Here is a 21,590-nt window from a genome sequence, read left to right as displayed (position 1 = left end):
ACTACCTCAGAGTGAAAGGCTGGAAAACAACTTTCCAAGCAAATGGTCAGAAGTAGCAAGCTGGAGTTGCCATTCTAATATCAAATAAAATCAATTTCCAGCAAAAAGTCATCAAAAAAGATTAAGAAGGACACTTCATATTCATCAAAGGAAAAATCCACCAAGATGAACTCTCAATCCTAAATATCTATGCCCCAATACAAGGGCACCTACTTATGTAAAAGAACCCTTATTAAGCTCAAAACACACATTGCACCTCACACAATAATAGTAGGAGATTTCAGCGCTCCACTCTCATCAATGGACAGATCATGGAAACAGAAATAAAACAGTGATGTCGACAGACTAAGAGAAGTCATGAGCCAAATGGACTTAACGGATATTTATAGAACATTCTATCCGAAAGCAAAAAGATATACCTTCTTCTCAGCACCTCATGGTACTTTCTCCAAAATTGACCATATAATTGGTCAAAAAACGGGCCTCAACAGGTACAGAAAGATAGAAATAATCCCATGCGTGCTATCAGACCACCACGGCCTAAAACTGGTCTTCAATAACAATCGAAAAATGCCCACATATACTTGGAAATTGAACAATGCTCTACTCAATGATAACCTGGTCAAGGAAGAAATAAAGAAAGAAATTAAAACCTTTTAAAAATTAATGAAAATGAAGGTACAACATACCCAAATTATGGGACACAATGAAAGCTGTGCTAAGAGGAAAACTCATAGCACTGAGTGTCTGCAGAAAGAAACAGGAAAGAGCATATGTCAGCAGCTTGACAGCACACCCAAAAGCTCTAGAACAAAAAGAAGCAAATACACCCAGGAGGAGTAGAAGGCAGGAAATAATCAAACTCAGAGCTGAAATCAACCAAGTAGAAACAAAAAGGACTATAGAAAGAAACAACAGAACCAAAAGCTGGTTCTTTGAGAAAATCAACATAATAGATAAACCCTTAGTCAGACTAACGAGAGGACACAGAGAGTGTGTCCAAATTAACAAAATCAGAAATGAAAAGGGAGACATAACTACAGATTCAGAGGAAATTCAAAAAATCATCAGATCTTACTTTAAAAACCTATATTCAACAAAACTTGAAAATCTTCAGGAAATGGACAATTTCCTAGACAGATACCAGGTATCGAAGTTAAATCAGGAACAGATAAACCAGTTAAACAACCCAATAACTCCTAAGGAAATAGAAGCAGCCATTAAAGGTCTCCCAACCAAAAAGATTCCAGGTCCAGACAGGTTTAGTGCAGAATTCTATCAAATCTTCATAGAAGACCTCATACCAATATTATCCAAACTATTCCACAAAATTGAAACAGATGGAGCCCTACCGAATTCCTTCTACGAAGCCACAATTACTCTTATACCTAAGCCACACAAAGACACAACAAAAAGAGAGAACTTCAGACCAATTTCCCTTATGAATATCGACGCAAAATATTCAATAAAATTCTGGCAAACCGAATTCAAGAGCACATCAAAACAATGATCCACCATGATCAAGTAGGCTTCATCCCAGGCATGCAGGGATGGATTAATATACGGAAAACCATCAAGGTGATCCATTATATAAACTAACTGAAAGAACAGAACCACATGATTATTTCATTACATGCTGAGAAAGCATTTGACAAAATTTAACACCCCTTCATGATAAAAGTCCTGGAAAGAATAGGAATTCAAGCCCCATACCTAAACATAGTAAAAGCCATATACAGCAAACCAGTTGCTAACATTAAACTAAATGGAGAGAAACTTGAAGCAATCCCACTAAAATCAGGGACTAGACAAGGCTGCCCACTCTCTCCCTACTTATTCCATATAGTTCTTGAAGTTCTAGCCAGAGCAATCAGACAACAAAAGGAGATCAAGGGGATACAGATCGGAAAAGAAGAGGTCAAAATATCACTATTTGCAGATGACATGATAGTATATTTAAGTGATCCCAAAAGTTCCACCAGAGAACTACTAAAGCAGATAAACAACTTCAGCAAAGTGGCTGGGTATAAAATTAACTCTAATAAATCAGTTGACTTCCTCTATACAAAAGAGAAAGAAGCCGAGGAAGAAATTAGGGAAACAACACCATTCATAATAGACCAAAATAATATAAAGTACCTCGGTGTGACTTTAATCAAGCAAGTAAAAGATCTGTACAATAAGAACTTCAAGACACTGAGGAAAGAAATTGAAGAAGACCTCAGAAGATGGAAAGATCTCCCATGCTCATGGATTGGCAGGATTAATATAGTAAAAATGGCCATTTTACCAAAAGCAATCTACAGATTCAATTCAATCCCCATTAAAATACCAATCAAATTCTTCAAAGAGTTAGACAGAACAATTTGCAAATTCATCTGGAATAACAAAAAACCCAGGATAGCTAAAGCTATCCTCAACAATAAAAGGACTTTAGGGGGAATCACTATCCCTGAACTCAAGCAGTATTACAGAGCAATAGTGATAAAAACTGCATGGTATTGCTACAGAGACAGACAGATAGACCAATGGAATAGAATTGAAGACCCAGAAATGAACCCACACACCTATGGTCACTTGATTTTTGACAAAGGAGCCAAAACCATCCAATGGAAAAAAGATAGCATTTTCAGCAAATGGTGCTGGTTCAACTGGAGGGCAATATGTAGAAGAATGCAGATCGATACATGCTTATCACCCTGTACAAAGCTTAAGTCCAAGTGGATCAAGGACCTCCACATCAAACCAGACACACTCAAACTAATAGAAGAAAAACTAGGGAAGCATCTGGAACACATGGGCACTGGAAAAAATTTCCAGAACAAAACTCCAATGGCTTATGCTCTAAGATCAAGAATCGACAAATGGGATCTCATAAAACTGCAAAGCTTCTGTAAGGCAAAGGACACTGTGGTTAGGACAAAACGGCAACCAAAAGATTGGGAAAAGATCTTTACCAATCCTACAACAGATAGAGGCCTTATATCCAAAATATACAAAGAACTCAAGAAGTTAGACCGCAGGGAAACAAATAACCCTATTAAAAAATGGGGTTCAGAGCTAAACAAAGAATTCACAGCTGAGGAATGCCAAATGGCTGAGAAACACCTAAAGAAATGTTCAACATCTTTAGTCATAAGGGAAATGCAAATCAAAACAACCCTGCGATTTCACCTCACACCAGTGAGAATGGCTAAGATCAAAAACTCAGGTGACAGCAGATGCTGGCGAGGATGTGGAGAAAGAGGAACACTCCTCCATTGTTGGTGGGATTGCCGACTGGTAAAACCATTCTGGAAATCAGTCTGGAGGTTCCTCAGAAATTTGGACCTTGTACTGCCTGAGGATCCAGGTATTCCTCTCTTGGGCATATACCCAAAAGATGCCTCAACATATAAAAGAGACACGTGCTCCACTAAGTTCATCGCAGCCTTATTTATAATAGCCAGAAAATGGAAAGAACCCAGATGCCCTTCAACAGAGGAATGGATACAGAAAATGTGGTACATCTACACAATGGAATATTACTCAGCTATCAAAAACAATGAGTTTATGAAATTCGTAGGCAAATGGTTGGAACTGAAAAATATCATCCTGAGGGAGCTAACCCAATCACAGAAAGACACACATGGTATGCACTCATGGATAAGTGGCTATTAGCCCAAATGCTTGAATAACCAGATCCCTAGAACAAAGGAAACTCAAGAAGGATGTTCAAAATGTGAATGCTTCACTCCTTCTTTAAATGAGGAAAAAGAATACCCTTGGCAGGGAAGGGAGAGGCAAAGATTAAAACAGAGACTGAAGGAATACCCATTCAGAGCCTGCCCCACATGTGGCCCACACATATACAGCCACCCAATTAGACAAGATGGATGAAGCAAAGAAGTGCAGACCGACAGGAGCTGGATGTAGATCACTCCTGAGAGACAGAGCCAGAATACAGCAAATACAGAGGCAAATGCCAGCAGCATACCACTGAACTGAGAATAGGTCCCCTATTGAAGGAATCAGAGAAAGAACTGGAAGAGCTTGAAGGGGCTCTAGACCACAAAAGTACAACAATCTTAAGCAACCAGAGCTTCCAGGGAATAAGCCAATACCTAAATACTATACATGGACTGACCCTGGACTCTGACCCCATAGGTAGCAATGAATATCCTAGTAAGATCACCAGTGGAAGGGGAAGCCCTGGGTCCTGCTAAGACTGAACCCCCAGTGAACTAGACTATGGGGGGCGGCAATGGGGGAGGTTTGGTAGGGGAACACCCATAAGGAAGGGGAGGGGGGAGCGGGATGTTTGCCCGGAAACCGGGAAAGGGAATAACACTTGAAATGTATATAAGAAATACTCAAGTTAATAAAAAAAAAAAAAGCGTGACAAAAGAGTATCAGGATATTGTGACACTGTCCTCCCATTAGAAACATGGAAGTTTTGACAATCACAGGTTGTGGTATCATGGCTGAAATTTGACACCCAGCTAGGCAAAGGTTAACCTGTCAGTTAGCTTCCTGAGTACCATCCACAAGACAAGGGTAGGCTCAGATGATGGAATGTTGAAGATAGCTGCTATTCATTGTGAGCTAATTTTCAGGGTAAGTGGAAGACCATTTATCCTCTTGTGACATTGGAGATCAGAGTAATGAATGGGGACAGAGAGGACAAATCTGTGTTTTGTTTTGTTTTGTTTTCTGGACAACCATAACTACATTTTCTAGGCTAAGGATTTGCACATGGAAGTCTAGTGTCTCACATTGGTATATACCAATCTTGTATTATCTCAATAGCACAACTGGTTCCAGGCTTCTTTCTTAGTTACTGGGATTTACAGGCAGTCATTTATGTCTTGTCTCCTAGATTCACAAATTATTTTCTGGCTTCATATACACAAGGCATATTTTTACACTCTGTCTCTCTGTGTATGTGTCTCTCTGTGTATGTGTCTTTCTCTGTCTTTCAGTCTCATCTCTCTTTCTCCTTCTGTCTGCCTCTCTTTCCTGTTTTTCAGCTTTCCTACAACAATCTTTACTAATGATAATATATTTCATTTCAGTTCATGCACTTTATTCTCTCATAAACTCCAGTGTGATCTAAAATTGCTGTCTACTGCAGAACCACAATTAAAAATATAACTGTTGTCCAAATCTACTAGACTAGAATTTTAACCACTGAGAAGATGTAGAATATCAACAGCTCCCAACAAGCCTAGGATCATGTATGGAAGGAAAATTTTCAGAGATAAAAGAAATGCATGCCAGGATGACCATGGCTTCTCTTTACAGGGACTACCAGCATCTGGAGAAAGGTAACATGGGGCTTTAATAAACATGCATCGTGTAACAATACCTAGTCTCTTCCCTTATGTTGCACTTCCCTGTCTGTATTTTCCTAATGGCTGTTGTATATAAATGTAGTAGTTACTGCCTTTCAGGAGTATAGACGTTGTCACATGTGGCCCCCAAATGAAGAATTTGATTTTTCTTCCCTGGCTGAAGCTCCTTGCCAATGATCTACAACAACATTCCCCCCTATGACTTCTGCTTTCTTTTGTGTGTGAGTGTCTGTGTGTGTGTGTGTGTGTGTGTGTGTGTGTGTATCTGTCTGTCTGTCTGTCTTTCTGTCTTTGTCTCTGTCAGTCTGTTTCTTCCAGATGATACCTCTCTATACTTCAGTTTCACTTCTTAATTGCTCATTCCAAGATTGACCCATCATGCTTTCTCTGAGTGTTTGCTTTTGATGACTCAAATTACACATATGTTAATCAGTGCACCTGTAGCCACAACTGTGTACCATTGATCACATCATAACCACCCTCACAGCTAAGAAAAGCTATTTTTGAGCCTCTGAGGGAAGTTTTTATAAGAATTTAAAACTTTTCTGTATTTTTTACTCCCCTATCCAAACTGTTGTAGTTTGTGGATCTTCCCCAAGTCTTTGCTTAATTGTATTTATCTATGTTCCTGGCCTACTGGGAAGACATCATCCCAACCCTCCAATATTACTAATCAGGAGGAATAGATGAAGAAATTGGAGAAATTGGTCATTTATCTACAAAAGATGTCCCTGAGATGGATTAACTGTGTCGAATCATCGAATCACTGACAAGCATTCTGAACTATGTTCTCAGTTTATTTTCTTCTTTGTCATTTTGAGTGTGCTACCTAAGGTGGTGAGGACCATTTGTGGGCTGTGTTTGAGGATTGACTCTTCACTATTCATGCATGAAGGTGGTAAAAAATACAATAGATCAGTGATATCTCTGGGTTAGAAGGATAGTGATAGAATGTCTTCCTTTGTGCCTCAGGCAAAGATCCTTGAAAGGGCAACTTGGCTTGTTGATTTGGAGAAGAGTTAGTTAATGGGTAGGTATGTGCTGTTGAAGGGGACTCTCTTCTGGATACTCTAGAGTATGCTGGAATTTCCATGGTATTCTCTGTGATGTCACTAGTTTTATGGAAACAGAAACTGCCCTTGTGGTATTTAGTTAGTACTTATTGGTTTACGCACACAAATATTTTTGAGGATGATCAAGCTATTTACAGAGAAAACAGAAAGCATGGAGAGACAAAAGAAAGAGAAAGAAAAAATTAAAATACTTTCTTGTTACAGAAATGGAAAGAATAATTATCTTGTGGTAAATGGCGAGTTAGGGCACTTGGCTGGTTCTGAGGAGCTTCCTAGAGGAGGTGCTCTTGGCTCTGGCCTTGTAGGAGTACGACTTATGATCTGAGGGCTCTGGATTCCTAATGAAGAGAACCTGTTTCAGGAATATCTGATCATTTTTTGGCAGAGAACCAGGAATTGTCAAGCATGCAGCTGGTCTACTATGAGTTTCTTACTTTCATTCTGAATGAGCAAGAATTCCAACAAGAGCCACAAGAATAAAAATTTTGACTCTAAGTGTAGAATATTGAATTTTATCTTCAGAGGTATCCTGGATATGCCATTGGAATTTTATGACAAGGGCTTCTACCCTTGACATGCATCAATATCTCTGACTCTTTGTCTTGGACATACATGATTAAGGATTGGGGGTCCTAAACACTAATGACTCCAGGACTTACCTGCATCCCATCAGATATGTACTGAAAATGTCCTCCATTTCTTCATGTCTTGGCCAGATATTGTTGTTAAGGGCCAGGGGGACTGCAGAAGGAAGTGAGGCGTATGTCTATCGATCATGGTTGGGAGAAAGAAAATAGCTAATAGATCCAGCTTGACTAGAGCTTTCCTCCTCTATCAGTGCTTCCACGTGTCTGTAGACTTCGCCTTTTGTCATGCTTTATTGGGGGATTTGCATTTTTTTTCCTGTGTCTGGGCTACTACTATGCATGTTCCCTTGTTTTTATCTACAGGGTCTCCGGGTAAGGCATCATCCCAACCTTCCAGCATCAGTGAGCAAGTGCAACAGATTAAGAAGTTGGAGAAATTGACTAAGGAGCTCCAGAAGATGACATGTGAGTTGGAAAATTCTCGTGCATAGGTAACCATTGCACCAACAGCATTTGAAGAGAAGTACTCATTGTATGCACTTCCTTGTAGATAGTCCTGACCCCTGTATGATAACCTCAGTTTTCTCAGACCACAGGAAAATGCAACTGTAATGTCCTCATATACAAATTAATTTTCTTATGTTCCTCTCAGAATCACGACATAAAGAAAGGATAGTAGTGTGATAGGAAGCTATTTTATTTCTCAGAAATGCAGAAGCAGTGGTTTGAATAACTGTCTTGGGTTACGGAAAGTAATGTGTGAGCTCTCATCATGGATTTTAATAGACAGAGAATGTATTTTCTGTCCTCAGACACACAGAAAGTTGGTAAGCTACAGAAGCATAGTAACTTAAACTTAGATAAGTAAACTTTTATTTTTTTTTATTTAAAGTTTTATTTTATTTGTTTTCAATGAGTATCTGTAACTCTCAGACACAACAGAAGTGGAAGTTTAATGCCATTATACATGGTTTTATGCCACTATGATTTTGCTGGTAGTTGAACTCAGGACCTATGGAAAAACAGTTAGGGCTCTTAAATGCTGAATCATCTCACCAGTCTAAATTACTTTTGACGATGATGGTGATGATGATGATGATGATGATGATGATGATGATGATGATGATTACCATTATTATTATTATACTTAAACTCTAAAGGGATCAAGATTTCCCCTCCTCCAAAGCTCTTTCCCCTCTCCTGTCTCAAGATACCCTACAATAAAGAAGATACCATCACAGCTTCCCATCCTCCCCAGCACTGAAGAAAGAAAAGTTTTACTTTGTCATGGTTATGGACATATTCTTGTTTACTGGGCTCAGAGCTTCAGATCTGATGGAGGGAGACTATGGAAATGGAATCTCCTTTGGAGGAATCTGCTTACCTTGTAGGAATGGGGAAACAGAGAGCAAAAGTAAGATGTTGTTCCACGACTTCATCCCTTGCTAAGAAAAAAGTGTCCTTTTCACAGCTTGGGAACTGGGTAAGCAGTCTAAGCAAGCATGGCTAACAAGCCAAACCATATGGGTAAACATTTGTCCATTGGATACGAAGGGGGAGCATTTAATTGACTATGCTGACTGTATCTCCTGTCCACTGTGTTCTAATCCCATGCAAGGAAAGTTCGGTGGATTTTGTCTGTCCTGTGTCAGAACAATAGTGTTTTCCATTCTGAATGCTTTTTCTTCACTGATATGAACCTTGAGAGAACAGTGGGAGCCACAGAAAGCCACAGCCAACAACATTCTACATTCTAGAATATCAAGGCCTTCTCATAAGAAACACTTTCTTGTAGTTGTGAATTCAGCAGGGAGGAAAATTACAACCAACCTCTGATCAAGCAGCATAAAAATTAGCATGAGATAAAGAAAGACTTAAAAATTAGTCAGATCTCTGATACATAACAATAAGTGGACCCTGGCACTGTCAAAAATAACATTAAGGTTATTTTGTTGAGCAAGAGTTACTCTCCTGGAGTCCTCAGATGTTCATATGTGGTTGAAAATCTGTCACGGAAGACTGTATTGATATCATACTCTAATCCAGAGAGACCATACAAAAAAGTATATTATTCCTTCTGGAGTATTGGTTGAAATTAATTCACATCACACATTTGTATGTGAGGCTTAAATTAATGTTCTACATAGACAAAAACATTATCTCAATCCTTGCCTTTGTAATTTGTTTTGTTTTGTTTTTTTTTTAATTTTGAAAATGGCTTAGTATTCTTCAGTTAAACAATTGAACTGAAGTGACTGTTCCTCAGACTGTATACATAGAGAACATCTGAGTAGTAGTTGACATTTTTAGTCGGGGCGTCTCCCCATGGATCTGTTTGTGCCTGAATAAGCATGCATAGACTTATTTCAGTTAAGGGAATCATGTAGTATACAAAAAATTAGAGGATCCATCTGCTGTAAATATTTTCTTTTACTCAGGTGAAGGAAGGTTTATCAAAGCCTGTGTATCAAAGGTTGTAGATATTACACCATCCATAGGAGATAATATATCAAGAAAGATTCTGCAGGGATACAGAGATTGACCGAAATATCCCCACACAATTCTAAGCCAGAACGGACAAGATATCACTTCACGTGGAAATTTAAAATAATCTGATGCTATGGTATGTGGAGTGTTTTAAAGAAAAACCACCTAAAAAGCATATGCATATATAGCAGATGCTATTCAAAAATATCCAGAGGCAGTTTGGAACCTACATTTAGCACAAAGAGATTGAATCCCCACTTCACAGATACTGAATAGAACCACTGAGTATTAAGAAATCTATATTAGAAATCACTTGCCTATCACATGTCTGTATAACTAGGTAGTCACAGCAAACATGACATTCTGAAAGCATAACTTGAACTTGTCAACAATGGAGGGAGTGCATGTAGTGAATGAGGTTTGGGCATGAAACTCAAAAGTCGAAAATAATACTGAGATTTGAGTTTGAGGACAATAAATACTTAATGACTTTTGGGACAAAATTTGAATCTAAAGACTCCAAAAATTATTTATCAATCAGCTCTGAATCCCTATGGAGATTGGTGGATATTATGAATTTAGTCTGTGCCCCAGAGGTATAGGTAAATGGTGTAATTTGAAGTGATTAGGTATGCTAAAGAGGCATACAAAACTGAGGAGGCCATGGTATCATTGAATAAGTGTGCTTCTCCAAAACGTAGCATGATTTTTTGTGGAGTGACCTAGACACTATACACACACGCGCATGCACACACATAAACACATAGATACACACATACACACATACACACAAAAACACACAAACACACACACACACACACACACACACACACAAAACCCACAAATAATTGACTTCCTCTGTGCTGTGTGTGGCATGCTGGAATTATCCAAGATATGAAGAGTATTCTCCACAAGTAAGTTAAACCCAAACACAATGAAAAATTTAGAATTCCTCCTCCTTTCTTGAGAAAGCATTCTGTGCATGAGTAATGCTTACATTTTAAAGTTTAAGAGGGATGACTTGAAAACAGTAACTACTTAATCCACGTTGAAACAGCATTTCAGAGATGTGTAGTGATTTAATTTTGATTTTATGAAACTGCAATTGCTCAGGTCTCATGATTGCAGTATTGAACCACGTCATTCCTAAACATAACTGTAGGGACAGTAAGAGTTTGGAGATTTCTTCAAGTTGAAAAACCTCAGAAATTGTATTAGCAACAACTTAATTCAAAAATGGAGAAACTTGTGCTTGGCTAAGGTCCTAAGACTGAGCAGCTGGTTCAAAGCCAAGGACAAACATTGCATGTAACCAAGGACTGCTGGGTACAGAACCTGTTACTAAAATGGAGAAAGCTAAAGTCTTCAGGAAATATGGATAAGGAAGACTTGAAATGGTAGAAATATATGCTATATATTTAGTGGTACACACTGAGAGGATGAATTTTTGAAATGTTTATCTCCTTAGGAGTGTAAACATTTGAGCTAAGTAAATGCTGTAGCCTAGGTACGAAAGGGAAGTGAGTTTCCATTCAGACACTGGAATTACCTTCATGCCGAACATGAATATGGGAGGGTTTCAAAGAAATGTTGAAGCACATCAAGAGCTTCTGAGCATCCAGGAGGAGTCTGAGAGGATTAATTTGTTCTTGTTATGAGGGATTTTCTAGTTTATTGTTGGAAATCCATCAAGAGAAGTTCAAAGTCTAGAAACCAAATTCTATACAAGTCTCATATTAGCTTTGGAAGACTGTGACCTGTAAAGGCCTCAAAAAGGCATAGCTAGATTCACCTGTTAAAATGTATTACAATTGGTGACTGACTGCCTTTCCACTATGTTCCCAAGGCCAGCCGCAAGGTACGACTGTGGTGCTAAACCTTCAGCTGGAGAATTCTGCTTAGCTTAATTACTGTGTTTTGTTTTTGGTTTGAGTTGTGTTTGCTTCAGGTATTAGTACTGTTGGTTTGGTTGGAAGTTTTGTTATTCATTCTTAATAAATTTTTGTTCTTTTGGTGAATTTGCAGTTTTGATAACATCATGCACATTGGGTTATGATTGTATCATTAAACCCTTTTTGAAAAAAAAATTAATATATATTTTTCAGAATAAAATGTGTTTTTCAACTCATAAGAAACAAGTTTTTTCTTGTGTCGTGTTGCACCCTGTAATCCCAGAAACCATATGTAGAGATAGATGACTAAAATTTGCAGGGTCTTGGGATTCACAATTGTTCCCAGTAAGCCAGAGGTACACATGTGGATTGGCCTTTGGATGTGTCTAGTGTGGCCTAATCTGTATACCAATTTCATGATGGAAAAGGTATCCATACTCTATCCTTGTGGTCATATATTTAGCTACTCCTAAAACATAGTACTTTAGGAATGATCTCATAGAACAAGTTAATGAGAAAATCAACAGTATTTGTCTAATGACTACCAGAAAATGAAAACATTCACCAATGTATTGGAAATTAAACTCCGGAATATCTGACGTATTCTGTCTCTGCTTTATTGAGATATAGTCTCAGTGCGAACCACATAGAAGAGATAATGAATTCCATGTTCTTAAAAATCTTTTTTATACTTAGTTTTTATGTTGTTGGCCTTGAATATGTATTTGGTGCCTATTTTGGATAGTTGTTTGTTCAGATTATTATCATTACCATTATTATTGCTATTATTTCTTTTTTTATTAACTTGAGTATTTCTTATATACATTTCTTTTTTTTTAAAGATTTATTTTATTTATTATTTATAAGTACACTGTAGCTGTCTTCAGATACACCAGAAGAGGGCATCGGATCTCTTTACAGATGGTTGTGAGCCACCATGTGGTTGCTGGGAATTTAACTCATGACCTCTGGAAGAACAGTCGGGTGTTCTTAACCACTGAGCCATCTCTCAAGCCCTCTTATATACATTTCGAGTGTTATTCCCTTTCCCGGTTTCCAGGTAACATCCCCTTCCTTTCTCCCCTTCTTTATGTGTGTTCCCGTCCCCACCCTCCCCCCCTTGTCGCCCTCCCCCCAACAATCTAGTTCACTGGGGGTTCAGTCTTAGCAGGACACAGGGCTTCTTCTTCCTCTGGTGCTCTTACTAGGATATTCATTGCTACCTATGAGGTCAGAGTCCAGGGTCAGTCCATGTATAGTCTTTAGGTAGTGGCTTAGTCCCTGGAAGCTCTGGTTGATTGGCATTGTTGTATATATGGAGTCTCGAGCCCCTTCAAGCTCTTCCAGTTCTTTCTCTGATTCCTTCAACGGGGGTCCTAATCTCAATTCAGTGGTTTTCTGCTGGCATAGGCCTATGTGTTTGCCGTATTCTGGCTGTGTCACTCAAGAGAGATCTACATCCGGCTCCTGTCGGCCTGAAATACTTTGCTTCGTCCATCTTGTCTAATTGGATGGCTGTATATGCATTGGCCACATGTGGGGGAAGCTCTGAATGGGTGTTCCTTCTGTGTCTGTTTTAATCATTGCCTCTATTCCCTGCCAAGGGTATTCTTGTTCCCCTTTTAAAGAAGGAGTGAAACATTCACATTCTGATCATCCGTCTTGAGTTTCATTTGTTCTAGTCATCTAGGGTAATTCAAGCATTTGGGCTAATAGCCACTTATCAATGAGTGCATACCATGTGTGTTTTTCTGTGATTGGGTTACCTCACTCACGAAGATATTTTCCAGTTCCTACCATTTGCCTACGAATTTCATAAGGTCATTGTTTTTCATAGCTGAGTAATATTCCATTGTGTAGATGTACCCCCTTTTCTGTGTCCATTCCTCTGTTGAAGGGCATCTGGATCCTTTCCAGCTTCTGGCTATTATAAATAAGGCCGCGATGAACTTAGTGGAGCACGTGTCTTTTTTATATGTTGGGGCATCTTTTGGGTATATGCCCAAGAGAGGTATAGCTGGATCCTCAGGCAGTACAGTGTCCAATTTTCTGAGGAACCTCCAGACTGATTTCCAGAATGATTGTTCATGTCTGCAATCCAACCAAAAATGGATGAGTGTTCCACTCTCTTCGGATCCTTGCCAGCATCTGCTGTCACCTGTGTTTTTGATCTTAGCCATTCTCACTGGTGTGAGGTGAAATCTCAGGTTTGTTTGATTTGCATTTCCCTTATGACTAAAGATGTTGAACATTTCTTTAGGTGTTTCTCAGCCATTCGGCATTCCCCAGCTGTGAATTCTTTGTTTAGCTCCGAACCCCATTTTTTTAATAGGATTATTTGTCTCCCTGCGGTCTAACTTCTTGAGTTCTTTGTATATTTTGGATATATGGCCTCTTTCTGTTGTAGGATTGGTAAAGATCTTTTCCCAATCTGTTGGTTGCCGTTTTGTCCTAACCACAGTGTCCTTTGCCTTACAGAAGCTTTGCAGCTTTATGAGATCCCATGTGTCGATTCTTGATCTTAGAGCATAAGCCATTGGTGTTTTGTTCAGGAAATTTTTTTCCAGTGCCCATGTGTTCGAGATTCTTCCCCACTTCTTCTTCTGTTAGTTTGAGTGTATCTGGTTTGATGTGGAGTCCTTGATCCACTTGGACTTAAGCTTTGTATAGGGTGATAAGCATGGATCGATCTGCATTCTTCTACATGTTGACCTGCAGTTGAACCAGCACCATTTGCTGAAAATGCTATCTTTTTTCCATTGGATGGTTTTGGCTCATTTGTCAAAAATCAAATGCCCATAAGTGTGTGGGTTCATTTCTGTGTCTTCAATTTTGTTCCATTGGTCTATCTGTCTGTCTCTGTACCAATAGCATGCAGTTGTTATCACTATAGCTCTGTTATACTGCTTGAGTTCAGGGATAGTGATTAAACCTAAAGTCCTTTTATTGTTGAGAATAATTTTAACTATTCTTGGATTTTTGTTATTCCAGATGAATTTTCAAATTGTTCTGTCTAACTCTTTGAAGAAATGGATTGGTATTTTGATGGGGATTGCATTGAATCTGCAGATTGCTTTTTTAAAATGGCCATTTTTACTATATTAATCCTGCCAATCCATGAGCATGGGAGATCTTTCCATCTTCTGAGGTCTTCTTCAATTTCTTTCTTCAGTGTCTTGAAGTTCTTATTGTACAGATCTTTTACTTGCTTGGTTAAAGTCACATCAAGGTACTTTATATTATTTGGGTCTATTATGAAGGGTGTCGTTTCCCTAATTTCTTTCTCAGCTTGTTTCTCTTTTGTGTAGAGGAAGGCTACTGATTTATTTGAGTTAATTTTTATACCCAGCCAATTTGCTGAAGTTGTTTATCAGCTTTAGTAGTTCTCTCTTGGAACTTTTCAGATCACTTAAATATACTATCATATCATCTGCAAATAGTGATATTTTGACTTCTTCTTTTCCCATCTGTATCCTCTTGACCTCCTTTTGTTGTCTGATTGCTCTGGCTAGAACTTCAAGAACTATATTGAATAAGAAGTGAGAGAGTGGGCAGCCTTGTCTAGTCCCTGATCATAGTGGAATTGCTTCAAGTTTCTCTCCATTTAATTTAATGTTAGCAACTGGTTTGCTGTATATGGCTTTTACTATGTTTAGGTATGGGCCTTGAATTCCTATTCTTTCCAGGACTTTTATCATGAAGGGGTGTTGAATTTTGTCAAATGCTTTTTCAGCATCTAATGAAATGATCATGTGGTTTTGTTCCTTTAGTTTGTTTATATAATGGATCACGTTGACGGTTTTCCGTATATTAAACCACCCCTGCATGCCTGGGATGAAGCCTACTTGATCATGGTGGATGATTGTTTTGAAGTGCACATGGATTCAGTTTGCCAGAATTTTATTGAGTATTTTTGTGTCAATATTCGTAAGGGAAATTGGTCTGAAGTTCTCTTTCTTTGTTGGGTCTTTGTGTGGTTTAGGTATAAGAGTAATTGTGGCTTTGTAGAAGGAATTCGGTAGGGCTCCATCTGTTTCAATTTTCTGGAATAGTTTGGATAATATTGGTATGAGGTCTTCTATGAAGATTTGATAGAATTCTGCACTAAACCTGTCTGGACCTGGAATCTTTTTGGTTGGGAGACCTTTAATGGCTGCTTCTATTTCCTTAGGAGTTATTGGGTTGTTTAACTGGTTTATCTGTTCCTGATTTAACTTCGATACCTGGTATCTGTCTAGGAAATTGTCCATTTCCTGAAGATTTTCAAGTTTTGTTGAATATAGGTTTTTAAAGTAAGATCTGATGATTTTTTGAATTTCCTCTGAATCTGTAGTTATGTCTCCCTTTTCATTTCTGATTTTGTTAATTTGGACACACTCTCTGTGTCCTCTCGTTAGTCTGACTAAGGGTTTATCTATTATGTTGATTTTCTCAAAGAACCAGCTTTTGGTTCTGTTGATTCTTTCTATAGTCCTTTTTGTTTCTACTTGGTTGATTTCAGCTCTGAGTTTGATTATTTCCTGCCTTCTACTCCTCCTGGGTGTATTTGCTTCTTTTTGTTCTAGAGCTTTTAGGTGTGCTGTCAAGCTGCTGACATATGCTCTTTCCTGTTTCTTTCTGCAGGCCCTCAGCCCTATGAGTTTTCCTCTTAGCACAGCTTTCATTGTGTCCCATACGTTTGGGTATGTTGTACCTTCATTTTCATTAAATTCTAAAAAGTCTTTAATTTCTTTCTTTATTTCTTCCTTGACCAGGTTATCATTGAGTAGAGCATTGTTCACTTTCCAAGTATATGTGGGCATTCATCCCTTATTGTTATTGAAGACCAATTTTAGTCCGTGGTGGTATGATAGCAGGCATGGGATTATTTCTATTTTTCTGTTCCTGTTGAGGCCCATTTTTTGACCAACTATATGGTCAATTTTGGAGAAAGTACCATGAGGAGCTGAGAAGAAGGTATATCCTTTTGCTTTGGGGTAGAATGTTCTATAAATATCTGTTAAGTCCATTTGGCTCATGAATTCTCTTAGTCTGTCTACGTCTCTATTTAATTTATCTTTCCATGATGTGTCCATTGATGAGAGTGGGTGGTTAAGTCTCCTACTATTATTGTGTGAGGGGCAATGTGTATTTTGAGCTTTAGTAAGGTTTTGTTTACGTATGTAGGTGCCCTTGTATCTGGGGCATACATATTTAGGATTGAGAGTTCATCTTAGTGGATTTTTCCTTTGATGAATATGAAGTGTCCTTCCTTATCTATTTTGATGACTTTTAGTTGAAAATTGATTTTATTTGATATTAGAATGCCTACTCCAGCTTACTTCTTCTGACCATTTGCTTGGAAAGTTGTTTTCCAGCCTTTCACTCTGAGGTAGTGTCTGTCTTTTCCTCTGAAGTGTGTTTCCTGTAGGCAGCAGAATGCAGGGGCCTCGTTGCGTATCCAGTTTGTTAATCTATGTCTTTTTATTGGGGAGTTGAGGTCACTGATGTTGAGAGATATTAAGGAATAGTGATTATTGCTTCCTGTTATATTCATATTTGTATGTGAGGATATGTTTGTGTGCTTTTCTTCTCTTTGTTTTATTGCCAAGTGGATTAGTTTCTTGTTTCTTCTAAGGTATAGCTTGCCTCTTTATGTTAGGCTTTACCATTTATTATCCTTTGTAGTGCTGGATTTGTAGAAAGATATTGTGCAAATTTGGTTTTGTCATGGAATATCTTGATTTCTCCATCTATGTTAATTGAGAGTTTTGCTGGATACAGTAACCTGGGCTGGCATTTGTATACTCTTATTGTCCATATGACAACTGTCCAGGATCTTCTGGCTTTCATAGTTTCTGGCGAGAAGTCTGGTGTGATTTTGATAGGTCTGCCTTTATATGTTACTTGACCTTCTTCCCTTACTGCTTTTAATATTATTTCTTTATTTTGTGTGTTTGGTTTTTTGAGTATTATGTGACGGGACGTGTTTCTTTTCTGGTCCAATCTATTTGGAGTTCTGTAGGATTCTTGTATGCCTATGGCAATATCTTTTTTTAGGTTAGGGAAGTTTTCTTCTATGATTTTGTTGAAGATATTTACTGGTCTTTTGATCTGGGAGTCTTTACTCTCTTCTATTCCTATTAACCTTAGGTTTGATCCTCTCATTGGGTCCTGGATTTCCTGTGTGTTTTGGACCAGTAGCTTTTTCCGCTTTACATTATCTTTGACAGTTGAGTCAATGATTTATATGGAATCTTCTGCTCCTGAGATTCTCTCTTCCATCTCTTGTATTCTGTTGATGAAGCGCGTATCTACAGCTCCTTGTCTCTTCTTTTGGTTTTCTATGTCCAGGGTTGTTTCTATGTCTATGTTCCATGTGTTCTTTCTTAATTGCTTCTATTTCCATTTTTAATTCCTTCAACTGTTTGATTGTGTTTTCCTGCAATTCTTTCAGGGATTTTTGTGCTACCTCTCTGTAGGCTTCTACTTGTTCTCTAAGGGAGTTCTTCACGTCTTTCTTGAAGTCCTCCATCATAATGATGAAATATGATTTTTAAACTAGATCTTGCTTTTCTGGTGTGTTTGGATATTCCATGTTTGCTTTGGTGTGAGAATTTGGCTCCGATGATGCCATGTAGTCTTTGTTTCTGTTGCCTGGGTTCCTGTGCTTGCCTCTCGCCATCAGATTATCTCTAGTGTTACTTTGTTCTGCTAATTTCTGACAGTGGCTAGACTGTCCTATAATCCCATGTGTCAGGAGTGCTGTAGACCTGTTTTCCTGTTCTCTTTCAGCCAGTTATGGGGACAGAGTGTTCTGCTTTCGGGCGTGTAGTTATTCCTATCTATAGTCCTTCAGCTGATCCTGTGGGTCTGTGTCTGGTGTTCACCAGGCACGTCACTTGCAGCAGAAAAGTTGGTCTTACCTGTGGTTCCGAGGCTCAAGTTTGCTCGTGGAGTGCTGCCTACGAACTCTCTGCAGCGGCAGCAACCAGGAAGATCTGCGCCCCCTTTTCTGGGAGCCTCCGTGCACCAAGGTTCCAGATGGCACTTGGTGTTTTCCTCTGGTGTCAAGATGTGTGCAGAATGCAGTCTCTTCTGGTTTCCCAGGTGTGTCTGCCTCTCTGTAGGTCTAGCTCTCCCTCCCGTGGGATTTGCGTGCAGAGAACTGTTTATTCGGTCTCTCCCTTCAGGCACAGGGGTCCTGTCGCTCCTGGGCCCTAACCCACGGGAATCCAGAGTCAGTATACAGTTTCCTCTTGGGCCAGGGATGTGGCCAGGGGTGGGCAGTGTTGGTGGTCTCTTCCACTCTGCAGCCTCAGGAGGGCTCACCTGACCAGGCGGTGAGGTCTCTCTCCCATGAGGTTTGGGAGCAGAGAGCGCTATTATTTCTTTTATACATAATTTTTCATTTGATGTAAGTGCTATGCACCACATACATGCAATTACCCCAGAATCCAGTCAAGGTTAGTGAATTCCACTTGGAACTGGGTTATCCTTTTGGTCCTATGTTAAGGAAATTTGAAAAAATGGATGAGCTATCTCTCCAGAACCTGCCCATGACTTTTGTCCTTCCTTTTGTACTGCATTAGTTGAACTTGAACAAACTCATTCAAAGAAAGAAGGTTTGTGAGAACTACAGAAATACATAAATGGCCCCTCCACTCCCATCCTCTCCCCTCCCCTTTCTCCCCCCCACCTCTCCTCTCCCTTCCCCTCCTCTCTCCTCCTTTCCATTTCCCTTCCTTCTAGGAAAAAAAAAAGAAATACATATAAGGAATAGGAATGCTTATTGTCTAAACTGCCAGACATCCATGAGGGCATTAGTAGATGCACAATCATACCTTAGCATCGCTTATTGCAAGGGTTGGAGCAGAACTGTCAATCTCATCCTGTGTTATGATGTAGATTAGACTCATCAGATTAAATTAAGAATTGAAAAAAATCTCCTGGGGTTGAAAGTGGTAAGGAAATCATGCTTATGTATCATAAATGCAGTGCTAAGAGCAGGATTCAATCTAGTCTGGGGGGATGCATCCTTCAGCACAGTCAACAGATCTTTGGAGAATGATTCAGTTCAAAACTGGGTATGGAGAAGGATTGTTGATATTGTTTTAGAAGACATCCCAACATTTAAAAAGTGTTTCTTTCAGATCAGTGAATGATTTTTGTAAAATAACTCATGGAATGAACTTTTGAGACCAACCATCAGCCTGAGAATTAATGTGTGAAAGAATAAATTCTGTGTCTTTCCAGACTGTTGCTTTCAAAGCAACAGCCAAACGTGTCCATCCTATGAATGTTACATAGATATATACACATTATAGCAGTATGGATACTGAGTTTCTTCAGGTTCATGAATGAGGTATTCAGCAGTTGACCTGGCTCAGAAATTAAGGAAATTTGTGCCAACTCTTGAGACCTGAGTTCCTTCCCCATGAGGCCCATGATTGAAGAAAAGAACAAATTTCAGACAACTTGTCTCAGATTTTTTGTAGTTGTGGTTTCCTGGTCTTGATCTACAGAAGGAAGGGAATCTAGTTTTCCAATTCTTGTTTATCCTATAATAATTCTTTCCAATGCACTCATGCAAATATATTACTGTGGATTTCATTGATAGGTTACTTTTGCTATTTGAATTCTGTTGCCAAGAACTCTAGGAAATAAGAAGCACTGTATCAAAGCATCATATGAAAATCATGCTAAGGGAATGTGGCCATTGGTAATTTGTAACTGAGCTGAAACACTTACTAGACACAAACTGCTGTAAAAGGTCTTCTCTAGATTCCAGGTGTAGAAGCCGCTGTTCCCTAACAGAGAGTAGAGGATGAATCTCTTTGTACAGAGAAAAGGGATTTGTCACAATGATCACAGTCTGTGGTCCACATAATTTAACAATGGATGGATATTTGTAAAGTCCAAGAATCCAGTAGTTGATAAGTCCACAAGCCTGGATGTCTCATCTGTTCATTATTATATGATTAAATCCTCAGTAAGCAGGTTCTATGGTATGTGAGGGTTTGGTAGGAATGTGAGTGTAAGCTAGAAAAAGTAAAAGTTTCTTTCTTCCATGTTTTCTATGGTCTTCAAATATAATGCATTGTTCAGAATACATTGAGATTACCATTTTTCAATAGAACGTTCCTTTCAGGGAAACTGCAGCCTCACAACATGGCTCAGGAGTATGGGAACTGCAAGACCCAGTCTGGGAAGATGTTCCTATTCATCGAGCCCACCTACCAGTATTGCAAAAATACCCAAGAAATTCTCAATCAACTCCCTTTGAAACATGGTCTTCTGGAATTTGTAGACATCACAGCCACTAACAATACCAACTCAATTCAAGATTACTTATAACAGCTCACTGGAGTGAAAATAGTTCCTAGGTCTTTAAGCTAATCAAAGATTTCATAGGCATACTCAGTGAACTAGTCTCCCTCCATCAGAATTGGGAGCTGATGACGTGGCTGAAGCAGATTGGAGCTCTGCTGTTATGAAAAGGATGGCAGTAAATCCCATGCTGACAGCTGTCATCCAGGCATGTGAAGGCCAGTGCACCTGAGAGTTTATGTGCATCATGGAGGAGGACAGTACTTTTTGTGACTTGGATTTTCAAAAAATTGACTTTTATTCTATTCCTCAGTGCTTAAATATAATGCTGTTTGCATGAAACCATGGGGTAGGGAAACTTAACATCACACAGGATTGATTCTCCATACTTTATGTGCTCACATGTCTCTACCTCTAAGCCCATGTTCAACAATCCAGTGCATCTATATCTCCAGTGAATCAATTACCGTTTTTCTACCATGCTTTTCTGCTGAAGTCATTTTGCAGAAGTCCACTTCCTAGTGAATATTAAAACAATGGATATTCTGAAGTTGTGTATGATCCACACACAGGCCTTTCCCACTTCAGCATTTCCAACTTTCAAATGGTGTTCTCAACCTTTCCCTCCACAAGCACAAAAGTCCGCAGTGGTATGAGGATGCTGTTTGAAAAATCAGATGAAGAGTTTTACCATAGTTGTTCCTCACTGTAGCAATATTAATGTAGATGGAAGAGCATATGATAAATTCAGCTCTGTTCACAAACTGGTTAATTGCCAAGAAAATCCCAAACAGTTGTGAGTTGATTCTAGTCAGAGTCCCAGAAAAGTCAAATATGAAATGCAAAATTTCAGAGCTCTTCAAAGACTGTCTATGAAAGAATTTCCTTGCAAAACACTGTCCTAAAATA

At 38.9% G+C, this 21,590-nt stretch overlaps 1 long non-coding RNA gene and 1 pseudogene across 1 annotated transcript in view; both read left to right on the top strand.

The window, feature by feature from the left end:
• Positions 1-21,590, top strand: part of LOC134484354 (uncharacterized) — an 853,788-nt gene that overhangs the window by 359,109 nt on the left and 473,089 nt on the right. The window lies entirely within an intron of this gene.
• Positions 20,225-21,587, top strand: LOC134484317 (glutaredoxin-1-like; annotated as a pseudogene).

Source organism: Rattus norvegicus, chromosome Y, assembly GCF_036323735.1.
Source record: "Rattus norvegicus strain BN/NHsdMcwi chromosome Y, GRCr8, whole genome shotgun sequence".
Classification (NCBI taxonomy): domain Eukaryota; kingdom Metazoa; phylum Chordata; class Mammalia; order Rodentia; family Muridae; genus Rattus; species Rattus norvegicus.
Note: the sequence above shows the minus strand (reverse complement) of the source record. Positions and strands in the feature narration are given on the sequence as shown.